The sequence below is a fragment of the Acipenser ruthenus genome, chromosome 3, assembly GCF_902713425.1.
Source record: "Acipenser ruthenus chromosome 3, fAciRut3.2 maternal haplotype, whole genome shotgun sequence".
In the NCBI taxonomy this organism is placed as follows: Eukaryota; Metazoa; Chordata; class Actinopteri; order Acipenseriformes; family Acipenseridae; genus Acipenser; species Acipenser ruthenus.
This window is the reverse complement of record NC_081191.1, coordinates 7673338-7698463: the sequence shown is the minus strand read 5'-3', so window position 1 is coordinate 7698463 and position 25126 is coordinate 7673338. Positions and strand designations below refer to the sequence as shown.

General features: G+C 38.3%; 1 pseudogene; it reads left to right on the top strand.

The window, feature by feature from the left end:
- LOC117435798 (dynein axonemal heavy chain 11-like) overlaps positions 1 to 25126 on the top strand; it is a 52601-nt pseudogene that overhangs the window by 6507 nt on the left and 20968 nt on the right.

Here is a 25126-nt window from a genome sequence, read left to right as displayed (position 1 = left end):
ATACTGTTTATATTTGAGCCCTGCTCTTATAGGAATAATAAAAATGCAGTGCCTTGTCATTTTAAATAGCATGATATGGATGCTGGACCTGCTAGATATGCAGCAGGAGATCATGAACAGAGTATCAGATGTCATCAAAAAAGCCATACAGTACAAGAGCTCCTTTGACCCATACGCCTACCTCTGGGTGGATGACAGAGCTGAGTTCATGAAGAAGTTTCTCCTGTTTGGCCACGTCTTAACCACAGAGGAGATAGAAACTCAGGGAGATAACATTTTTCCTGAGTTCCCATTCATCTATTGAACAATTCAGAGATCAGGGAAATGCACACCTGCATGGTCTAGTCCCAGAGCTACAGTAAACCATGATCCACCTTGGCTTCCATGTCCCAACCAGTACAGTACAAGACTGTTTAGTGATTACAACAACACTACAAATAAATCAAATTCTTATTTCCCTCTTTCACATCATTTTGAATGAATTATGGACAATTTTCTGACACTGCTTTGCTATTTAAAGCTGCTTAAATACACTGTAATCATGTTATAGTTACAAAGTGGTAGTTTTGGGAAATACACAAAAACAAAATGCTGTAGTTGTTACAGTGTTGCTTTATTATCATACTTTAGTTGCTCAATGTTTTTGTATGCAACCAATAAAACTCTGAGGGAAAGTGCATTTTCTCCAATCACTTTAGAGTTGACATTAAATAATTTAAAATAAGCCTTTTAAATACTGTCAAAGTGGAGCTGGATGTTTAAAGAGCATCTCATGACCTATGTCACTGACAGGTACAGAGATGCTGTTATAGATGCATTGGTGAAACACTTATAAAAAACTTATCATGGTAATATGCTTGTACTGTACTATGCATTTACTATGCTTTACCATAGTAAACCACAAGGTTTTAACATACCTATAGGTTTACTATAGTTGTGTGTGCTTCAAATAGATTTTACTGCAAGTTATTACTACTTTGTTATACTCTTACATATTGCAATACACTTTTATAAGGGATCTCCCTGGTTTTGGGTTGGTATGCTGTACTACATTAGAGCCCGTGCTCTTCCAAACTTGATTCAACTTCTACACTGACATTTGTTTTTCCACATGTTGTGAATATAAGTCACGTGAATTCATCTTTTCCATGGTACTGCCTAACATCGTGGTTGCCAATCTATGGCTTCTGGACCATACCTGGCTCACTTAGTGATTCACACACACAAAAAAAAAAAGATAACTTTTTTTTTAAGACCGTACTTGTAGCATCCTCACAAATGTACCGCTGCTCGACTCATAGTCCACTCATGTTCTGGTAGGTCCACCTACCCTCTGCTCGTATTACTGTTTCTATTCCTGGAGTCTGTTTTACCTTGTATAGGGTTTGATTTGCTGCTCTGTGCAGACCACTTGCTCTAAATGTCTATTCAGTTTGGCTCTCTTGCATATAAAGGCTGGCAACCCCTGGCCCAACGTTATGTGTTGGTCATGTCTTTGTGTATACTTCTGTCCTACTGGAGTTACAAGTTTAAGCTTTGTGAATAGGCCTAATAGTTATTTATTTGTATTTTATTTTATTTTATGTCATGTGTTGTGGGACCCATCTGCCATTTAAATATTTTCTTTGCAGTTTTAATGAGCTGGAAGAATTCATGAAAGTAACAGATAAAGCTCTTCAGAAGCTTGTGAGTGAGGGAGACTACAGACCTCTTGTTGAGATTGTGGGATTTCTTGTGGCTGTAAGGGACCGGCAAGCCGCCACGGATGATGTCTTTGAACCTCTGAAGGAGAGGATTGCTCTGCTGAAGTTCTGTGGGCAGTAGGTGTCTGACCAGGTTTACACACAGCTGGAAGTAAGATCAAACCCTGTATTGTGACAGGATACACAGTGAGCTCCAGTATGGTATTGCTAGCCAATGAGTTACATCCTTCACAGAGTAAAGAACTTCAGGTGTACCAAAGCTTCACAACAATAAAATGTTTAGTTTGAATCTTGTTAATACTTTACTTTACATAAAGTCAATGGATACTCCTGTAGGCGTTTGGAATTTCTGTCATCGTGAAATAGATTGAGACTTGCTAGATTTTCATTTTCTATTCTATTCAATTCTTTCAAAGATTAAAAAATGTCATATTGTTACTCATACTTATAGATATTTACTTTTTATATAATTCATATATTACATATGCCAATGTTTTTGGAGCTTGCTGTGTATGCCTTTTTATATCTATTATTATAGCTGTTGCATATAAGTTGAAATCAGCTTACATCAGGGACACGGCCCGACACTGTATAAATTCCATTTCACTTATGAATATATCATAAATATTTTTTAAAACTTTGTTGACTTCCTTTTTCAAAATGTTCGCATAAAAAGCAGCATACCATTTTAATTCGTATTGCGGAGGGTAATTGCTTCTCATCAGCTTGTCTCCAACTAATTTCATGAGTCTTCCTCTCCTTTCTCAAATGCACAAGCCCGCTGCATTGAAGAGCCCATTCCCAAGTTAACAACATAGGAGACTTGTTGCTAGGGAAGTGACGTCACTGCCCTGTGACTTAAACTAAAATAAAAACCGCTTCAGTAAGCAGATATTTAATTTGCTTTGTGTTATCGTGCAATGTGTGTGTCTATGGTAAGTACGATATTAATGCTTTGTTTTTAATTGTGTTGTATATTTTGTTTGTGATGTGTATCGTGCAGTACGAAATAAAATTAACAGTAATTCTAATGGAAATTGCTATATGTATATGGCAATGTATATTGCAGCTAAGGGTTAAACTATTTATTATTTAGTAATGTGCGGTCCGCTATACACTTTATTATTATTATTATTATTATTATTATTATTATTATTATTATTATTATTTATTTCTTAGCAGACGCCCTGGATAAGGGCGTCTGCTAAGAAATAAATAATAATAATCGTAAGCGAATACATTTCAAGTGTTACAATACAAGTAATACAATAAGAGCAAGAAATACAATAACTTTTGTTCAAGAGTGACAAACCACAATTCAATAATACAGCAGATAATAGTGATAGTTACATCAGGATATGATTAAATACAAAATACTACAGGTTAAACACTTGGCAGATTACAGTATTCTGAAGTACAGGATTAAATGCAGTAAAATAGGGGCAGATAAGAGCAAAATAAAGCACATTTAAATGAAGGGTGATAGTGTCCCAGGATACAAACAGAGGAGTTCTACAGGTGCTGTTTGAAGAGGTGAGTCTTAAGGAGGCGCCGGAATGTGGTCAGGGACTGGGCAGTCCTGACATCTGTAGGAAGGTCATTCCACCGCTGCGGAGCAAGGGTGGAGAAGGAGCGGGCTCTGGAGGCAGGGGAGCGTAGCGGAGGTAGAGCCAGTCTTCTAGTGCAGGCGGAGCGGAGAGGTCGAGTGGGGGTGTAGGGAGAGATGAGGGTCTGGAGGTAGCTGGGTGCAGTCTGGTCAAGGCATCTGTAGGCTAGTACAAGAGTCTTGAACTGGATGCGAGCGGTGATCGGGAGCCAGTGGAGCGAGCGGAGTAGTGGAGTAGCGTGGGCGAAGCGAGGCAGAGAGAACACCAGGCGGGCAGCAGAGTTCTGGATGAGCTGGAGCGGACGGGTGGCGGACGCAGGGAGGCCAGCCAGGAGGGAGTTGCAGTAGTCTAGGCGGGAGAGTACCAGGGCCTGGACCAGGAGCTGGGTAGCATAGTTGGTGAGGAAGGGTCGGATTCTTCGGATGTTGCTCAGGAAGAATCGGCAAGTGCGTGCCAGAGTGGGGATGTGCTGGGAATAAGAGAGGCAGGGGTCCAGGGTGACTCCGAGGTTCTTAGCGGAGGAAGAGGGAGAGAGTGTGGTAGATTCCAGAGGAACAGAGATAGAGAGATCAGAGGAGGGGGAGGAGGAGGGAAAGAAAAGGAGGTCAGATTTAGAGAGGTTGAGTCTGAGGTGATGCGAGTGCATCCAGGAGGAAATAGCAGACAACTTTAGGTTAAACTAGTTTTCTGGATATGTGGCCCGTGATAAAAGTTTGGTTGCACACCTTTGGCTTAGAGAATTGGATGATAATTGAATGATTGCCATTGCAGTTTTGGAATGCTTCCATGACTCGACCAGCACTACCACTCCTATTAAGTAAGCTTCTTGTTTACAAGCAGTCCTGCTTGATTGCATTATCCACTGTTGTTTCAAATTACTATATATGAATGCATAAACAGGTTGTGCTGAGCGACATCTTGAAGGTCATAGCTTGGGAACAAAACAGAAACTAACCTGATATTATTTACAAGTTAGAGCACAGCTAAAATTAAACCAGATAGAGCCTGCTGTTCAGGCAGTGTCCACCATAATACTTTGCATTAGTTGCATTTTCACATTTCACTGGGGTCTCTGTCTTTTACTCCATTGGAAACATCTACAAAGGTCTGGCTCAAGCTGGTGCCTGTCAGTTGTTGCCATTCCAGTTAAAACCATACAGGATGTCATTAAAATAAGAAAATGAGGTGAGTCCATTTGGGAAATAAATGGCTAATCGCTAATGTACAGCAAATTACTGTAATCTCTCTTGGAGGCCCTCCTCTCAAACCTGTTGTTGTCTGCAGGTTTTTACCCCTCTGAGAAGAAATTAGGCAGAAGCCATCTGTGGGGATATTTATCACCATGAATCCAGGCTATGTTGGACATACAGAGCTCCCTGAGAATCTCAAAGAACCTTTCCAGCAAGTGTAGATAAGAGCAGCAATGCCACCTGTGGTCACAAGAGCTACTTGCACTGTATAATCCCAGACTGATTTAAATAAGTACTGTACACAGAGACTTTCTCATAATAAATAGACACCCTGTCTATGATTACAGTAATAATACATACTGGACTCAACGTGTCAATCTAGCATTCTTATCTTTGAGAGTTAATTTCTGTGCTTTATAAATATGTATCCTTCATCAAAAATATTTATAGGCATAGGCTATTCCTTTGCCGACCGAGGACAGGAGCTTCCAGGAGGCAACGCTTAATTGGCCGAGCACCGCCCGGGGGGAGGGAGGGCTAGGTCGGCCAGGGTGTCCTCGGCTCACCGCGCACCAGCGACCCCTGTAGTCTGGCAGGGCGCCTGTGGACTTGCCTGTAAGCTGCCCGAGAGCTGCGTTGTCCTCCGACGCTGTAGCTCTTGGGTGGCTGCATGGTGAGTCCGCAGTGTGAAAAAAAGCGGTCGGCTGACGGCACACGCTTTGGAGGACAGTGTGTGTTCGTCTTCGCCCTCCTGAGTCAGCGCAGGGGTGGTAGCGGTGAGCTGAGCATAATAAAATAATTGGCCATTCCAAATTGGGAGAAAATAATAAAAAAATAATTAGCAACAACTAAATTTATAAAAAAAAAAAAATTAAAAAAAAATATTTATAGGCAGGGATTCAAAACCCTAATAAGATTCATCCATTATCATTAACCTCTTACTCCTTTACAGTGAACCGGAGCCTAACCCGGCATACACAGGACACAAGGCGAGACTACACCAGTCCATCGCAGGGCACCACACACAGAGGGCAATTTAGAGTGACCAATCAACCTGGATAGTATGTCTTTGGACTGTGGGAGGAAACCAGAGTACCTGGAGAAAACCCATGCGAACATGCAAACTCCACAGAGACAGTACCCTAGGCCGGATTTGAACCCAGGACCCTGACACTGTGAGGCAGCAGTGCTAACCACCCTCCTAATGAGATAAAAATGAGTAATTCAAATTGTATATACAACATTTCTCTCTCAGCCTACGCATTCTGGCATTCCACCCAATTTGACAAAGTTTCAGCAGACTTGTTTGCAATTCATGTTTATTTCCTTGTTAGACCTTGTGCCATGGTAGTTCCTGACAAAGAGCTGATCTGTGAGATCATGCTGGTAGCTGAAGGCTTCCTTGATGCCAGGCTGCTGGCTCGCAAATTCATCACTTTGTATACACTGCAGGGAGCTGCTTTCAAAACAGGTATTCAGGCTTAAATCTATTACAACTGTAGCCTGCTATCCTGCGTAATTTATAGTAAATGACCATTGCTTGATGTCTGTTTATACATACCTGTTTATATAACTATGGAAAGATACCCAGTGTAAAACCAGGCTATTGCTTGTGTTATTTCACTGTAAGGGATATGGCTGTGTGGTGGCTAGGTGAGAATTTCTTTCTGTATGCTGATACCGTTACTGATAGTGTCTTATATCCTACACCCAGGTATGTTTAAAGAAAGATGCGTTCAGTTTATTTTCATGGCATTGTAGGAGCAGGGATTTCTGTATAGTGATCCATTATGGATATGTGTGGTCCTATAATAGTTCATTGCAAACAAAACCCTGGGGTGTATTGTGCTTGGGATCCCCACCCAGCCCTAACCCTAACCCTAACCCTAACCCTAACCCAAACCCCACCCAACCCTGCCCCTCCCAAAGTGAATTGGCAGTCAAGAGAATCCGCCAAAGTTCCAAGCTCTACTGGTATGGTGACATACCTGTATCTGCACAGCTTGGAACATTTGTTAGCCAGTGAGATTGATTCTCCCTCGGGTTCTGGCTGGAACTATAACTATAATGCATGCATGTATTCCCCCTTGTGGACAATTAATGCAATGACTTGTAAACAATTTAATGCATTGACTGGTTAACAGCTCATTATTAAAAGTGTGGGGTTGTTGATACAGAAAGTAACTTCAATTTGATTTTTTTTTTTTAAATCTAAACAAGCGTGGTTACTGAAACTAGCTCGAAGGAATAAGCTTAAAGTAGAAAATTGTTGCAATAAGTAGACAATGTGCAGCTAGTCAGTACATGCTTAAACTGGATTGCCCTCTCTTCCGGATTGGATTTATAGTACACTCTTATGCATGAATAAGTTATACTTAAGAAAGGGGTATGAATACCATTATTTGTGAGATTGTCTATAACGATAGGAGTGACTTTAATCAGTCAAGGGCAGGAAGAGAAAAGGTTGTGAGTACAGGAAGAATGTTGTCACTATTATTCATTCTGTTGTCAAACCAATAATTATACTGTAGCTTTAATAACTTGACCTTTAAACGAACAATGTGAGTATTCATAAGAAAGATTTACAGCTTCCTGAAGTAGTTAGTGCATCCATCTTGCTGTCAGTGAAATTACTGGTTATGTGACATTTTCCTTTCTTCACTTATTTTACATTGCAAAACTTTGTATGATTATATATATATATATATATATATATATATATATATATATATATATATATATATATGTATATATATATAATATATATATGAGAGAGAAAAAAATTCAAAAACATCATACAGTTCTATGTCAAAGGAGAATCAGGATCAAACAGGATCCTACTCATCAATCACTAGAAATGCTTAATGAAAAAGAAAAGTAACTGATCAACTGAAAACACACTATTTTAATAATTAGCTACAATGTTTTGGCTTCCGTCTTCTTCAGACAGCCTGGTTTAAATATATATATATACAGTGCCTTGCATAAGTATTCACCCCCCCTTGGACTTTTCCACATTTTGTAGTGTTACAACCTGGAATTAAAATGGATTTAATTGGGATTTTTACCATTTGATTTACACAACATACTTAACACTTTGAAGGTGCAAAATATTTTTTATTGTGACACAAAAGTTAATTAAACCAAAAAAAAAGACATTTGTTGGTTGCATAAGTATTCACCCCCCTGGGTCAATACTTGGTAGAAGCACCTTTGGCAGCAATTACAGCTGTGAGTCTTTTTGGGTAAGTTTCTACCAGCTTTGCACATCTGGATCCTGCAATTGTTGCTCATTCTTCTTGGCAAAATTGCTCAAGCTCTGTCAAGTTGGATGGGGACCGTTGGTGACCAGCAATTTTCAAGTCTTACCACAGATTCTCAATCGGATTGAGGTCTGGGCTTTGACTGGGCCATTCTGAGACATTCAGGTTCTTGTTTTTAAACCACTCCAGTGTAGCCTGTGTGTTTAGGGTCATTGTCCTGCTGGAAGGTGAACCTCTGACCCAGTCCCAGGTCTCTGGCAGACTGAAACAGGTTTTCCTCTAGAATTTCCCTGTATTTGGCTCCATCCATCTTGCCCTCAATCCTGACCAGTTTCCAAGTCCCTGCCGATGAAAAGCATCCCCATAACATGATGCTGCCACCACCATGCTTCACCGTGGGGATGGTGTTCTCAGGGTGATGAGCAGTGTTGACTTTGCGCCACACATAGCGTTTTGCGCTAAGGCCAAAAAGTTCAATTTTGGTCTCATCAGACCAGAGAACCTTTTTCCACATGTTTGCTGTGTCTCCCACATGCCTTTTGGCAAAATCCAAACGGGATTTGATATGGGTTTTTTTCAGCAATGGCTTTCTTCTCGCCACTCTTCCATAAAGCCCAGTTTTGTGGAGCGTCCGGGTTACAGTTGTCCCATGGACGGTTTCTCCCATCTCAGCTGTGGATCTCTCCAGCTCCTTCAGAGTTACCATTGGCCTCTTGGTTGCTTCTCTAACTAATGCCCTCCTTACCTGGTCACTGAGTTTGGTGGACGGCCTTCTCTAGGCAGAGTCGCGGTTGTGCCATATTCTTTCCATTTTTTAATAATGGATTTAACGGTGCTCCGGGGATGTTCAGAGTTTGGGATATTTTTTTATAACCCAACCCTGATTGGTGCTTCTCCAGAACTTTATCCCAGACTTGTTTTGATAGCTCCTTGGTTTTCATGATGCTGTTTGTTTAGATATGCTCTCTAACAAACTCTAGGGCCTTCCAGAAACAGGTGTATTTAATCTGAGATCATGTGACACTTTAATTGCACACCGGTGGATTCCATTCAACTAATTATGTGACTTCTGAAGGCAATTGGTTGCACCAGAGCTTATTTAGGGGTGTCACAGCAAAGGGGGTGAATACTTATGCAATCAAGACTTTTCAGTTTTTTATTTGTAAATAATTTTGAAAAATATGTAGATTTTTTTCCCCACTTTGACATTATGGACTATTTTGTGTAGATCAGTGACAAAAAATCCTAATTAAATCCATTTTAATACCAGGTTGTAACACTACAAAATGTGGAAAAGTCCAAGGGGGGTGAATACTTATGCAAGGCACTGTATATATATATATATATATATATATATATATATATATATATATATATATATGACACACACACACACGTCTGTATGTGTCACACTTTATAGATTAATACAGTATCTAGAGAACCACTTATCAAAATGAAATGTTTTGTAAGAGAGGAAATCCAATATATTCAGTACTTAGTAAATAACAAGTTAGACTTGTTGTCTAGGATTGAGATGTGCAGTAAATATCCCATAGTAGTTTTGATGATAATTGTAATGTGTCAAACAGGGTTATTATGACTGAGGTCTCTGTGCGGTGAAGTCAGTCCTGGTTGTTGCAGGATCCCTGAAAAGAGGAGACAAGAGCAGATTAGAAGAACAGGGGGTGATCTTATAATGTCCTGGCTGCTTCAAGCAGCAGAAATTACCCAAAACATTCAGGGTGTGGAATTATGCCTCCTATAATCGGCACCCAACAAGATCTCAAATGGGGTCGGCTATGTTGAAAGTATAATAATGCTTAGATTCTGTTCAGGCATTATCAAAGCATTTTTAAATCTGAAATAATGAAATGACTGTACAAACACACATCAATGTTGAGCATCCACTTCAGATCCACTCAAGTCTAATTCGTATGTGTATTTATTATTATTATTATTTATTTTCTTAGCAGACGCCCTTATCCAGGGCGACTTACAATCGTAAGCAAATACATTTCAAGTGTTACAATACAAGTAATACAATAAGAGCAAGAAATACAATAACTTTTGTTCAAGTGTATTTATTGTTTATCCACAACTGTTAGGTCTTTTGTGGTTTGCTGAATTCTTCAAGCTTGCTAATTCTTTGATAGTAGGATCCGCATAATCTTTGAGTTGAGCAAAAAAATGTCAGCAGTCTGTGCTGACTTGTAGCAACGTCATCTTCACCTATATTCTTAATATAGCAGACAGCAGCAACATTTCCTAGTTTTAATCTAGGAAAAATATTATGAACACATATTTGATATTGTATGTATTTTTCTTTATGACTGTTTTGATTAGACTCCCGAAATGGTCCTCAAACACTGTTAGAGATCTGCCCACAGTGCCACCAGTGCCAAAATTGTGTAAGAGCAGTTTCTTTGGTTGATATTTTAACTGAGCACATAGTACAACAAAGTGGCCAGTTGGATCTCACAGGGAAAATTTCACCTTTTGATGGTTCATTTTCTGAAGGTGTTGATGCGTGCTCTAAGAGACTTTAACCTTCCAACGATAGTTACAGATGATGTCCCCATCTTCATGGGGCTGTTTGGGGATCTCTTCCCAGCCCTTAATGTCCTGAGGAAGAGGGACATGGAGTTTGAACAGATGGTGAGGCAGTCCACTCTGGATCTCTGTCTGCAGCCAGAGGACTTCTTATCCTCAAAGTAAGAGATCTATCACACTCCTGTCACAATATCGCTCTGAAGAATTGCAGTCCTGTCATCTCGCATCTGGCTCATAGCACAAGCAGAACTGCATAAGGACACTGGGAAATCGACTTTCTGTCTTGAAGGCTTGTCATTGAGGTCAAACAAAAAGCAAAAAAAAACCTGCATTAACTACAATTACCACCCCTTTAAAGTGAATATTTTTACAGGTATATAACAGCTAAAGGTCCCATTGATCCATCTTTTCTGGCAACTATAGAGCCAGTGGAAGGTTTGTTGATTTATCAAAGGCTGTCAAATGTCATTAGTTGCTATTATAAAATGTCAAGAATGCCTTTTAAGATAAAGAGGACGGATTTCTTTAGCCGTCCAGAAGTACAGCATTGAAGTATCTGCAAGGAGTGTTTGACAAATATTCTTCTCCAACAGCTTCAACTATATTACCATTCAAAATCAAATTCACCTTTGCCATAATATGTGCACTTTTTATTTAATAAAATCTGAAACCAACCAAATAACAGCAGTATATACTTGGTAAGATATACTGGAATTGTTTTATTAGCACTGTGTACTTTAATTATTGTGTGTGGTGGTTTGCAAAACATTCCATATTTAAGTTCTCCCTTAGAAAATAAATAAATACATAAAAAAAATTAATGATTCAACATTATCTGCCTATAAAACCGCCAAGCAAGAGGTATATCTTTATATTTTTGCTTAGTTACTTATTTTACAAGACATAATAAAAAGGATTTTACTTTAGTAAGCAAATAACACTTCTTTCTTTTCTCCCTTCACATTTTAAAAACCCTTAAAAAGACTTACACGAATCTGAAAAGAAAACCTATCTGGAATGACCTCAGTCCAAAAGCTGTCTTTACAGATTAGCTGATCAGGGTTATACATCCAGCTACAAGGGAGTGGAAAGATGGCAAGTATAAGATAAAGATACTTCAGTACTAAAAACAAAGTTTTACTACGAAAGTAGACACTTTTTTTTTTTTTTTAACCTTGAATCACAGTACTTTATCATTAACCATGTTTATATTCTCGTTTTTAAAAACCGTATAGTACATGCGAGAGCAGGCAAATTTCACATGTGGTGGGCCAAAGTGGATTGTACTAGATGGAGATATTATCCTATGTGGATTGAGTTACTTACCCCTGTCATGGATGACAACAAGGGGAAATGCAGCCGTTCTTTATGGTATTCATAGTGCAATAACCAATACCAATGTGTTATACTGTAATTCTTGATATGTATTTTTTGTATATGACTGCCCTGGGTAAGGGTGTCTGCTAATAAATAAATAAATAAATAATAATAATAATAATAATAATAATGATTATTATTGGGTTATCTGGTGTTTAAGAAGGTTTTGCTTGTGCTATAAGGGTGAGCCAAAGGTCATGCTGCACTCTAATGATAAAAAAATGTGTTCGCTATGGAAAATAACATGCAATTAAATAAAATCACTGCCAAAAGCTTTACTTCCAGGGTAAACAGGTGTTCGATATATACCTTATAATTTATGATTTGTGGTCAGGTTGGTATGATAACTTTTTTATTTTATTTTATCTATTGTCCCAGAGGTATGTAGCTATATGGATTGACACAAGGAGTCAGCAGGCAGAAAAGGTCAATCTAACGATCCTGTTTGACAAGTATGTTCCTCACTGTCTGGAGCTACTGAGGTCAACCATTAAGACCATCACCCCTATTCCTGAAAACAGCATGGTGCAGGTATAAAATCATGTAGCTGTTAACGTGTTATAGTTAAAAGCCAGGAAAAAAAAGTAAACACTAATTCATACTTTTACAATTTATAGTCATGTTAGTGAGTGACTAAACTTGTATTGTTGTTCTTTAAGTAAACGAAACAGACTCTTTGCTCCTTGCTGGCTGTCTCTTAACCACAGAGAATGTGCTCCCTGTCTCCCTTCGAGAGCTGCATGAGATTTATTTCTCCTTCGCCTGCATTTGGACTTGTGGTGGAGCTGTCTACCAAGATCAGGTATGTAACAAACAAAAAAGCTATAATGTTATATCAAACTAGAGTTCTATCAATATAAAGACCATATGTAAACAACCGTATGCTTAACCACATATTATAAAATAACCGGCTCAGCGGTCAATGTATAAAATAGCTAAGGAGATGGTATTAAACAATCTCTTTAAATTACATCCATGATCGCTGTCTGCAACAATAGACAATAGAAAATAATGTTTTGGCAGCAAAATGACATAGCAAAATGATTCTCACTAAAATGCAAAACCTGCGTGCACTTAGGTTATGCTTTTTTCTAAATCAGTTAAATTTAATAATACTAAATCACACTTGGTAGAGGCATGAGTTTTACTGAAGAGATGGCACTATTACCTTACCTAATGTTTGCCCTATGGCACATTTTGATTTAAAATAAAATTGTGAAAGTGCTTTTTTTTTTTTGTACATAAAGTGAAAGACAAAGGGGATAAAATCGTAAGAGTCTGTTTGTCTCTAATCATGATATAGGACAAAACATTAATAGATGGTCTCTGGTTAATACATAAATTATTATTATTATTATTATTATTATTATTATTATTATTATTATTATTATTATTATTACTACTACTGCTACTACTACTACTACTACTACTAATAATAATAATAATAATAATAATAATAATAATAATAATAATAATAATAATAATAATAATAATATTGCAAGAAGGGATGCAGTGAAATTTAAAAAGATTAATCAAATAATAATAAGTATGTAAAGATCTTCCAGAAGTCTTTTTTTCGCCATTAAGCTCCCTGACATTACTTTATTTCTGAATTCAATGCTATAGCATTATCTACCGTAGCATTAACTACCACCTCCTTAGTTATTTTATATATGTGTACCGCTGAGCTGGTAAATCTACACACCCGTTAATCAACAGATTTACTGATTTTACACCGCAACCACTTATGTGTGTGTGTGTGTGTGTGTGTGTGTGTGTGTGTGTGTGTGTGTGTGTGTGTGTGGACTGGAGAAGAGGGCAATAGTGGAACATTATTGTTACGGACAGGGGACTATATATAATGCCCAAAGCCGCAGGCTGAGGCCTTCCACCCTGGAGGTAACAACAGTCTACCTGAGGGGCATTTCATTTTCCACTATTAGCTGAGTCTGCAGTACATATTTAATGAGCCAGTCAAAATAATAAGAGAGGCAAGGTTGGATAGTAAATATTACTTTATATACTGTAAAGCCAAACATTTTTGCCATGAATATCTTAGTGCTGTACATATAATGAAGTAATATACTACTACCAGTGGAACAGGTCGCCAATATTTCTGGAGCAAAATAGGTTTTATGGGTGTGATTCGCCAAATATTTTGGTCGCAAATATTTATGGCTTTGCAGTATGTTGTTTAAATATAGCTGCTACAGCATAAGTAAATAAATAAATAACATAAATAAATAACAGAACGCGTTTTTGAAGTTGGTACTACAAGTTGTTTTCTTTCTTTTGTAGTATGTTTTGGAATTCATTTTGGAATGATGACTTTGTTGAATATGCCTGCTGTAGACACCTACAGAACAGTTCAAACTCGCACTGTCATTCGACAACACATGGACTGAAAGCACTGGTAGGGTTTCATTCAATGATTGATTTACTTACTGTATTTGTCATAGTTTAAAGGTGGGCAAGCTAAAGAATGGTGGACTGCCATCCTTCTTCTCCACTTTAACATTACACAATATCAGTTAATCTGTTGGTTTAAGTGTGCAACTCCAATGTTGGGGGGAAGCCTTGTTTTATGTTGTTTTATCCTTTCGGTTCTGAAGTTTATGGTATATCTTATTTAACTCTGGCACCCTTTGATTTATTGCTGTAATGCCAGAGGGTAAGGATGGTTTAATAGAGCAGGATCTAAGCTTTGTTTAATATGTGTTTCTATGTGCGTCTTTCTTCCAAAGGGTGTGGGGGATCACATTCTACTGCAGAGGCCTCTGATTTATTGCCATTTTGCCAATGGGGTTGGAGATCCCCGGAACATGCCAGTTAAGGAATGGGAGACTCTGAAGAGAATTTTGGTGGAAACTCTCGACAGCTACAGTGAACTCAATGCTGCAATAAACCTAGTGCTCTTTGAAGATGCCATGCAGCTTGTGTATGTGTGCATTTTTTAACTGTATGGACTACGCCTTGCTCATGCGAATGGGAGGCAGTGGGAAGCAGAGCCTGTCAAGACTGGCAGCGTACATCAGCTCTCTAGATGTTTTCCAGGTCACGCTGAGGAAAGGATATGGGATCCAGGACCTGCGGGTATTGTGTACTTGAATTTAATTCAAATCTGTTTCCTAAGCTTTTTTATACAAGGGGCTGGGCAAAAATGAGGGATTTGCAATATCAATATCAGTTGCAAGTCATCACGGCCAAGACTGAAGATCTAAAGCAGAGTCATAGTGAACTAGTAGTAGGCGCTTGGTTGCCAGGTATCTGTATCCAAGATGGCAGAAAGTGCTCCTATTCTGTGAGAAAGTGATGAATGCATGGATCATTCTGGAGAACCTTGCTGTAGATTACCACTCCAAAAAAATTCCAGGCAGCAATAATTGTGGATTATTAGTGAATCCCAACAGGACAATTCAAACATTGTGCAGCGCTGTGCTGGTTGCCCATGGTCCTACATCCTATTGGCAGGTATTCCTATTTTAGTGACCAACTCTGTAGCATCTTAACTAACAGTCTGAATATTGATGACATCCTGAATATTTAAATTATGGAGACAGCTTTGGATCTTGGATGAATAAAACTGTTCCGTTCCAATTCATTAATATTGATTGTATTTCAGTTTAGACAAAGTTAATCAAATCAGTAGTTTCTTGGCTTTTCACTAGATATAGATCTCATCCTATCTAGTTTACTCTATTACTGAATGCTAACAGCCAGGTCCCATTTGAGAGTGGAAGAATACATTTCGCTAATTGCTTAATCTTGCAAATCCTGTACTTCTATAAAGTGCCAACAACAGTCTAGTTCAGAAAAAAGCACAACAAAGACCAAAAAGACCCAAAAAAAGCCTCAACAGTCTGTGCTACTTAATTGCCAAAGTAAAATATAATAACATTTTAACATGGTACCAACCAAAGAAGACTGGAACATGGGAACTGATCATCAAATCAGTCTAATTGTTTATATTCACCATAAGTTGTGCTTGCTAATTTAAATTATTAGTAAATGTGTTTTTTTCATTTCTTCGCTAACACTTATGAGCCTTGAAATATGAGCTCCTGTCTCATCAGGTGGATCTGGCCAATTTGTACATCTAGACTGGAGCCAAGAATATGCCCACTGTGTTTCTGCTGACAGATGCCCAAGTCCCAGATGAGCGCTTCCTTGTGCTAATTAACAACCTGTTGGCATCAGTTGAGTCCTCCACTAGATCTCTTTAAAGAGCCCTGGCCTGTCTCCCTTGGGACCTAGGTAGTATGTTACAACTGGTCTGTAAAACAGCCCCTTATAGATGATTCTTATTTTGTTTTTAGTGTGGAATCTTTACAGTTGTACGGTAACTGCATTCAGAGGTTGCATCCCTACGGTATTGCTTTTGTTGAGATCAGAAAGGTCTAAGGTAAGGTGGACGTCTCCTGTCATGCTTGCAGAGTGAGATGTACAGAGAGAAAAATGAATTCTTGACTGGAGGAAAGTGATCAAGGGCAATGTTTAATCATTGCCAAAAATACTTGGCAGTAGAAGGATGTAGTAAAACTATTGAACAATAAGGAACTTAAGTGAAACAGATGCATCTAAATCAGAAAATGCTGGTGCTTCCAGTTATCCAGGTGGAAATGGGAAATGTTATCTGTTGTGCAGGCTAATGTACATGGAAAGGTATAAATAATGAGTCACAAAAAGTGTTTTTCAGAGGATGTTGGAAGTTATGTGACTGACACTGTTGCAGCAGCAAAGGTCATTCAAAATGATATAGACAGCATTCAGAACTGGGCAGACACATGGCAAATGACATTTAATAGAGAAAAGTGTAAGGTACTGCATGCAGGCAATACAAATATGCATTATAAATATCATATGGGAGATACTGAAATTGAAGAAGGAATCTATGAAAAAGACCTAGGAGTTTATGTTGACTCAGAAATGTCTTCATCTAGACAATGTGGGAAAGCTATAAAAAAGGCCAACAAGATGCTTGGATATAAAGTGAAAAGTGTTGAATTTAAATCAAGGGAAGTAATGTTAAAACTTTACAATGCATTAGTAAGACCTCATCTAGAATATTGTGTTCAGTTCTGGTCACCTCGCTACAAAGAGGATATTGCTGCTTTAGAAAGAGTGCAAAGAAGAGCGACCAGAATTATTACAGGTTTAAAAGGCATGTCATATGCAGACAGGCTAAAAGAATTGAATCTATTCAGTCTTGAACAAAAAAGACTATGCGGCGATCTGAATTAAGCATTCAGAATTCTAAAAGGTATTGACAATGTCGACCCAAGGGACTTTTTCGACCTGAAAAAGAAACAAGGACCAGGGATCACAAATGGAGATTAGATAAAGGGGCATTCAGAACAGAAAATAGGAGGCACTTTTTTACACAGAGAATTGCGAGAGTCTGGAATCAACTCCCCAGTAATGTTGTTGAAGCTGACACCCTGGGATCCTTCAAGAAGCGGCTTGATGAGAACCAAACGAGCAAGATGGGCCGAATGGCCTCCTCTCGTTTGTAAATTTTCTTATGTTCTTATGTTCAAGCTCTGAAACTTAACCAGTGTCCTCGTCTAAAAGGATCCTGTATGAATGAGAATCTGGTTTAAGTCAGTGTGTATCTGGAGAAGTCCATTGTCCTTCATTTTATCATTTGACAGGTTGATTGTGCTCCTGTTGTGGACATTTGAAAAAAACATCTAATGGGGATTGCAGATTTTGTGGGATGCACCATTTTTACTCTTATATTTTGTATAAATGTACCTTTTCAATGTACATCAAATGTACTTTTTACTCAAACAATTGACTTTTTATATTTTATAGTTAAAAATGTAAAACTGAGAGGATATACAGAACATTATGGTATTGGATATACAGTAGCTGGTTAGACATATTGTTGCACAGTCCTTTGAACTAATGCCATTTCCTATTAAACATTCCTCCCTTTTTCTGCAGGCGAGATCCCAGAGTTGTTCAGCGATGAAGAAGCAGACGGCATCATCACTGGAATGAGGAATGAGGTCCAAGGGCTTGGTTTGCTCGACAGCAGGGAGGACTGCTGCAAGTTCTTTATAGACCAGCCACAGCAGCAGCTGAAGGTGAGATTCAGATCAACATTTGTTTAAAAGTGTTAGCTCTCTCTCCATAGACTTACATTGTTAACTAACACTGCATCATCTGGCATTTGTGAGGGAGCCAACAATGTTTTTGGCAGCTTTTTGCTGTCAGATTACTTTTCAAATCTGCACATCCGGAAAATATACCAGACTGTTGAAGATCATTTTACATTGCAATGAGGATGGATGCCTGTGTCTTTAGCTCTCTGCTAGCAGTGCTGGCTGACTTTTTAGCCTTCAGGGCCCCCTGTTGGATAAATAATAAATTGTTCATTCTGCGCTCTATTTCATGGAATTTATTTTTCACAAAGTAAACATCAAATAAATAATACCTCTTTTTTTTATTTATGTAAAACAATTTATTCAGATCATACATGACATTTGTTTTGGTAATAATGCAAGTCGTTTTTGTCAGAAGCTATTTAGATTAAAAGTGAAATGAGGCCTGATGGTTTCAGTAGTTCCTAGTGGGGAGCAATCCACATTACAAAAGCACACTGTCAATTGTCCCTAATGGACAATGTATTTATCTTCTCAGCACACAGCTCTGAAAAGGACAGGGAGAGTGGAGGGTAAGGATGTAATGATGATGTGGCAGGAGGAGGGGGTTGAGATGCTCAGAGCTGTCGTTGTTGGCACTGTGCCTGACCTTCACAGCATTTGCTTTTCCGGCAGTGTCATCCTGCACTCTTAATTAGGAAAGTGGTGCTGCTTTAGAATTAAGCTTTTGTTGTGTAGGGCACATTTTCTTTTAACTGGAAGTCATGTACGCATTTTAAACAACAGATCTGTGCGGTTCCCACATCTTTTCTACTGCAGGCCTGAGATCACAGCTCATTCATATTCATCACAACAGTTATATTTTAGGAGCATTTTCAAGAACAGAATGCTGCTAATCCATACTAATGATTAAAATCTGACGTGTGCACAACTAAAAAAAAAAAAACTGAACGGAATCTTTTGTGCCACCATCGGGTTGTTGTTAAAATGTGTAATTAGTTGTTCATATTTATTTTGAAAACCTCTTTCACATTTTTTGGCATTCTCTCCAAAATTATGTATATAAGACTTGCTAAACTGTACTTTAAGAGCCTCAGCACAGTACAGAATGTACAATATTCATTGGCTGGACCAGGGTTACAAACTCTGTGCAAGTCTGTGAAAATCCCTGGACCCCAATGTATGCAAATGTATGTGCACAAATGACATGTCATCCAATAGAGCTATAATAGCTATCTGAGAGTTGTGTGCAACTAATGACAGTGACTTCACAAGAGACATGATAGTGGGTTCCTGTGCAACAGGCGCGTTCCTCATGCATAAGCTGCATTGACCAACTTGTCCAAGCAGGTCATGATGGATGAAGGCTGCAGATGTGTGCAACCTATTGCTTCAAGTAACAGATGTAATGTAGTAGCTCAAATCACAGAAACCTTCATCACTGGGCAAACACACATTTCCACCCAAACAGTGCATTGGGAGGTACCCATTGCATGTCACACATGTTTTTTTGGCCAGCCAATGTAGTTACAGTTTCAAAGCAGGATTAATTAAAACAGTTACTACTGGAAAAGAGCATTTGTTTAATCGACACTATTAAGCTTTTCACAGCCACGGCACCTCTTTTTTGCGCATTTAGATGCTTCTTTTAAATACACTTGCCAGCGGTTCCTGTGAATTGAAAATCAGAAGAGGAAACCCCTCCTGCTTCATGCTTCCTGTTACTTTGATCACAGCCTGTGTATCCCAGCAGTGTTGGTAATCTCGCTCTCTCGCTCTCGCATGCTCTCTGTGCCGCAGGTTGTCTTGTGTTTCTCCCCAGTCGGCTCCACCCTGCACATCAGAGCCCGGAAGTTCCCTGCCATAGTTAACTGCACAGCTATTGACTGGTGTCATGAGTGGCCGCAGGAGGCCCTGCAGTGTCAACAGGAGGCTCATTGAGGAGATTCAGGGGATTGAGGTTTGTGCTGCCTTGCTGTCACTCACAACATAAAAATCACAACAGGGTGATTTTAATTTGGGTTTATCAAGAGACAGATAATGTAGTTAGGATTTTGTCACTTGGCATCTTTGTGTGCTTCACAAGGTAGAAACAGTAATAATATCACTGTTCCAAATGATACAAATTGATCAAGAATATAAAGAGGTTAACATGTTACGACTGGCGACGTCTGTAATATGTGTATTTTGACATATGACAAGAAAGAAACCATCAAGCCCCCTACCTTTATAAAAAGCAAATACTATGTTGCTCCTATTAAAATGTCTTGACTGTCAAACTAAATTTTAATTAAGATAGTTTTGTTTTTCAAAAAGAATCGTTTTAAATTTCAATGGATTTTTCATAATTAGTTCTGCATCATGAGAAAAAAATTGATCATTAGGTATGTGCGACTCGCAGCCCAATGACTCACATTGTGTTATTTTACATGTTTTTGTAAGCACAATAAGATGAGCCTTGAGCAGAAATCATTCATGCTAATGAAATTACTGTAATTAGTAATCTCGGGCTGACCCTTTCAAAGCCGCAGCTGTTAAAGTCAGGAAGTGCTGTCACTGTTGACCTTCTCATAAGAGTAGTGACACATTGCGAGTGAAGGAGAGACCCCTCTTCAAAGGGCTCACAGAATGGCTTGAAAGCACAGAGAATTACAGGCAGCTGCTCTCTGGACCACTGTGCCTCCTCCCTGCTGTGTCATTTTGTTAAGCAGGATGACAATAGTTATTTTATCACTTTGAGATGGGCCTTTTCAGGCCAGTTGCAGCCTTTCTGACAGAAAGTAAAAGAAGAAGAAAAAACAGTCAAAAGGCCATGGTGCTGTAATTACTGTACCAACAAAGTATCTTCTGCACTTGAAATTCCAACACTGCTGCTGTGTCACCAACCCACTTAGCAAGTATAATGATTTCCATATGAATCCCTCCCTTGAGATAATGGGCTTGTATTGTGATCCTGAGATTGTTTTACTTGGCTTGGGTGCAGGTTTTCAAACCACGTTTGCAGGTATTTTAATTACAGTGGTGAAAATTCAAACAATTATAACTACCAGTAGCATGTTTTAAATCTGCTATATTTTTTATCTGTATACATACACGTATACTTAATGTGCAGGGTTAAACATTATTCCCAAATATTTTTTTCTTATTTTGAACCTTTTATTGGCAGCATTTTATGCCACTTATGTACATGTTTCTGTAGCTTGTTTATTTTGTATTAATTGATTTTCAACAGCTTGTGATTAATTAAACTGTTTCTACATGAACATCATACAATGAATAATCATGAGCAACCTGGGAACTGCGACTTGGAAAGTTTAAGGAGTTTGGAGGACATCAAGGATAATGTAAACACAGCTGTGTTTCACAATCCACACGTCAGGGATAAAATACATTTTGTTCAGCAGTGGTTTTCAAAGTATAATCATTTCTGGTTGCAATGCCTACATTTCAGATTGAGTGAGTCGAGGCTATCCGAATAAAATGGCGTAACTTGTAGATGAATTCAGAATTTATGAAGATAATATTTCAAAGCACATCGGCTCCCCATGTTAAACTCTACTTAATCCTGCTTCTCTGCTCCGCTCCTGATTTTTACAGCCTAGCGTCCAGGAATCCATTAGTCTTTTCATGGCCTACATTCACACCAGTGTCAACGAGACCAGTGAAAAATACCGGCAGAATGAGAAGCGGTACAATTACACCACCCCCAAGAACTTTCTCGAGCAAATCACCCTCTACAAAAACCTGCTGGGGAGCAAAAGGCAAGAACTTTCACAAAAAATGGAGTGTCTTGCAATTGGGATAGAGAAACTGAAGCCCACAGAATCTCAGTTACTGTGCACAAATCTCAATATTGCTACAGTTTATGATATCCATGGAAATGTATTCCTATTTTTTGTTATTTAATTTACATTAATGTAAAAATAAGCAAAACATACTGTACCAAAAGACATTCCCAGGTGGTATTTTATTGTTTTTTGTTATTATTTTATTGAATACAGCACAAATAGGCAAAAATAGTCTTGACAGTAGTAAAGAATAGTCAAACACACAAAACAATGTAGGCTGTCTTAGAATATCTGTCAGTTTTATTGTATCACATGTTACAGGTATGGCACAACTAAAATGAATGAAGGATTCTGACTAACTGAACGGGCCTTGAATTATAATAATCGTTAACATTAACAAATAAATCAATAAAGATTTGTGGCAGCTGGGGTTGTTTCCCAATAATATACCACATCACAGAGCTATTATCAGAAGAGTGCAGTATGTAAAATGTAAGAACATTTGTTTAAACACATTTTAGAATTAATGACTTCTTTGATCAACTATGAACCATAATTCAATTGTGGGTTGAAGTTGTTTAAATGATATTAATGCCTGCAGTTTCACAATAAAACATTGTCTGACCTGACCTTTGCGTTGATCATTGTAATATTGAATATGTAATATCACCTTTGACACTTTTGTTCAATTCACACTATTGAACGTTTTTTATCATTTGAACTATACAACACTAATACCCGCTGACTAGTTTAATTCATTCCAGTTACATTACTGTCTGAATTTTATTCGTGATTTTAAGAAATTGGTTCCAAACTTCAGTCTTCTAAATTGCCTGTGGGTCAACCTTGTTTTTAAATAACTTGTTAGATTATTTTAGTTCAATTAAAATATATAATTGTATTGAAATGTTTATCAGTTTATGGCATACTGTACATGCTTGAGCTCTAAGGTTGAGGATCTCGAAGGCCAAAGTTGCATCGCAAGAGGTTGAGCTGAATCGAAAGAGCTGAAGCCTTAATTACTGAGATCGGGCTGTAGACTGAGAAAGTGAGCCATGAAAAGACCATAGCCGATGCAGAGAAGCAGAAGGTAAGATGAATCCTGAAAAGAGTGATGAATGCAGTGGAGCTGCAGTCACATTTTTATAAAATTAGTATCATCACAAAATGATTGCAGATCATATACAGAGAAGGTTATCTTGCACAAAGAAGTCTACAAAAATGTCATATATTAGAACAGTAATAAAAATCCCACAAGTTAACATGATATATGACTAGTGGAATCCCTCTGCCATTGACTTTCATTGGGATTCCAAATCCTATTATCCTGCAATAACAAAAACCAGTAAAGTTTCAGTAAAACAACATCATAAAAGCTCTCATTGACAGCACAGCACAGCAGTGACACAGACTGACTGTTTACTCTTTGGGCTAGGCATTCAGTATTTGATATAGACAGCAGTATTAAGCATCAAACAAATAAGTGCCCCTTTCAATGCAATCCAAGCTGAAGTGTCTGCAAAACAAAAATACTGAAGATTACCTATGTAAGGCTGAACCAGCACTAGTGGCAGCTACTTGAATACCCTAAACAAGGTAAGGCATCTCAAACCATAAGTACTAATCTATAACATTCTAATACATGGATGGGATGTTAAATGTACACAGGTGTTTAAAAAGAATATATATATATTAAGACAGCAGCACAATGCACAGTTACTGCCAGTTAGTTTATTAAGTGAGTTAGTTTGTGACGTACTGCTAGGAATGGAGTTGTTAATCTGTGCTGCTGCACTCGGTTCTGCTTGTATTCTTTCAAGGTGAACCTCACAGAACTGAAGATGTTCCCAAACCCCCCAATTGCAGTAACCAATGTTTCTGCTGCAGCGATGGCTTTGATGGCTCCCAGAGGTAAAGTTCCCAAAGACAGAAGCTGGAAAGCTGCAAAGACCTTCATGGGAAAGGTAAATAATCATAGTAACCCTTTCACACCTTTCTCTTGTGATGTGCTTTTAAAAAAGTAACTAAGGATCATGTGGATTTGGTTGATGTATTCGGCGTCTTTTGTCTCGTTAACACCTGCGGCGTCGGGCCTGGGCTGTCCGGTATTGCCCAATACCATCCACCCTACTGGGTCACATAAAGGTGTAAATATTAATGGGCGCTACTACCAGTACTCATTTTATGAATACTCTACTGTATTATGTTTTTAGTTGTGTTTTTTAAAGGTTAATTAAATTGCAACATAATGTATGCCATGATTGCACAGGAGGCATTTAACCAAGTATACAGTATGTTGTACTTTTACTAACCTTCAGATGCTGACTTAGAGATAAGCTAAAATGATTTCCTGTGTAAGTGAAGGCCCATCCGGGATTAGAGATGTGTGCCATTTAATTTTTTTTTGTATTTGTAGGTGTTCTGCAATGTGAAACCAAAGAGACAAGCCTTGTCACAGACAAATACTGATTTGGATACAGCAACATGAAAGCTGGAGACCACCAGGAAGAAACTACTGTAGTTGTAAGTATACCACAGTCAAACCTACCACTATGGTCAGGAACTAAATGTGTTCATTATAGTCATGTAGTTATTATAATACACAGATGATTAAACAGAAAAGATTCACCCTCCATATGCAGTATTCTATCAATTAAACTTTTCTAACAGTTCCTTGATTATGAAACTTTATTTTATTTGAAAAAAAAACCCATAAATAATCATAAGTTAAAATGTAATGAATAAGGTCTATCAGACTGCAATACTCCATTATCTCATACAGTAGGTACTCCAAAGCCACCATCTAGATGCTTGTGCAAACATACTCCCAAAACACCCTTTGTACACAATATATTAAGGCTGCACTTGAAATTCTTCTTCAGTATTAAATGATTAAAAAGTAAATCTGCAGTTCACCAAATGTGCCTCTTGATAATACAAACACTGTTATGTTGTTTTGAAAACCTGAGCACAATGTAATTGAACCCACTTTTATTTCATAACCAAAATAGAATGAGACCAGATGGACTGTAATCAGTGCTGGAATGGTTTTCTGTATGACGTTCCTTTAGATAGCTAGCTAATTGGCAGATTGTTGTGCTTGCTCAGATTTATACTGTAGCTATACTGTATTTTTTTTGGGGGGGGGGGGGGCAAATATTTGTAGGATTTGGATGCTAATCTGCGTAAACTCACTACCCGGTTTGAGAAGACGACTGCAGGGAAAGTGTGCTGTCAGGATGAGGTGACCAGAACCAACAGGACAATCGAACTGGCTAACAGGCTGGTGAAGGGGCTTGAGGTAAGAAAACGGGTCCAAGAATTCCAATCAATGTGTATTATCATGCTGTACTGTACCTCACAGTTATTTGCAATGCATACCTATACTTGACCATGCTTTCACTATGCTTTATTACACTTTGCTATGCTTTTAGTATGGGAAACTTTTATAAGGTTTTTCATTACAGCTACTAATTCATTCACATCAATTCCATGTATCCAATTGGGAAAACCCTTAAAATGATTGCCACTGAGAAATGGA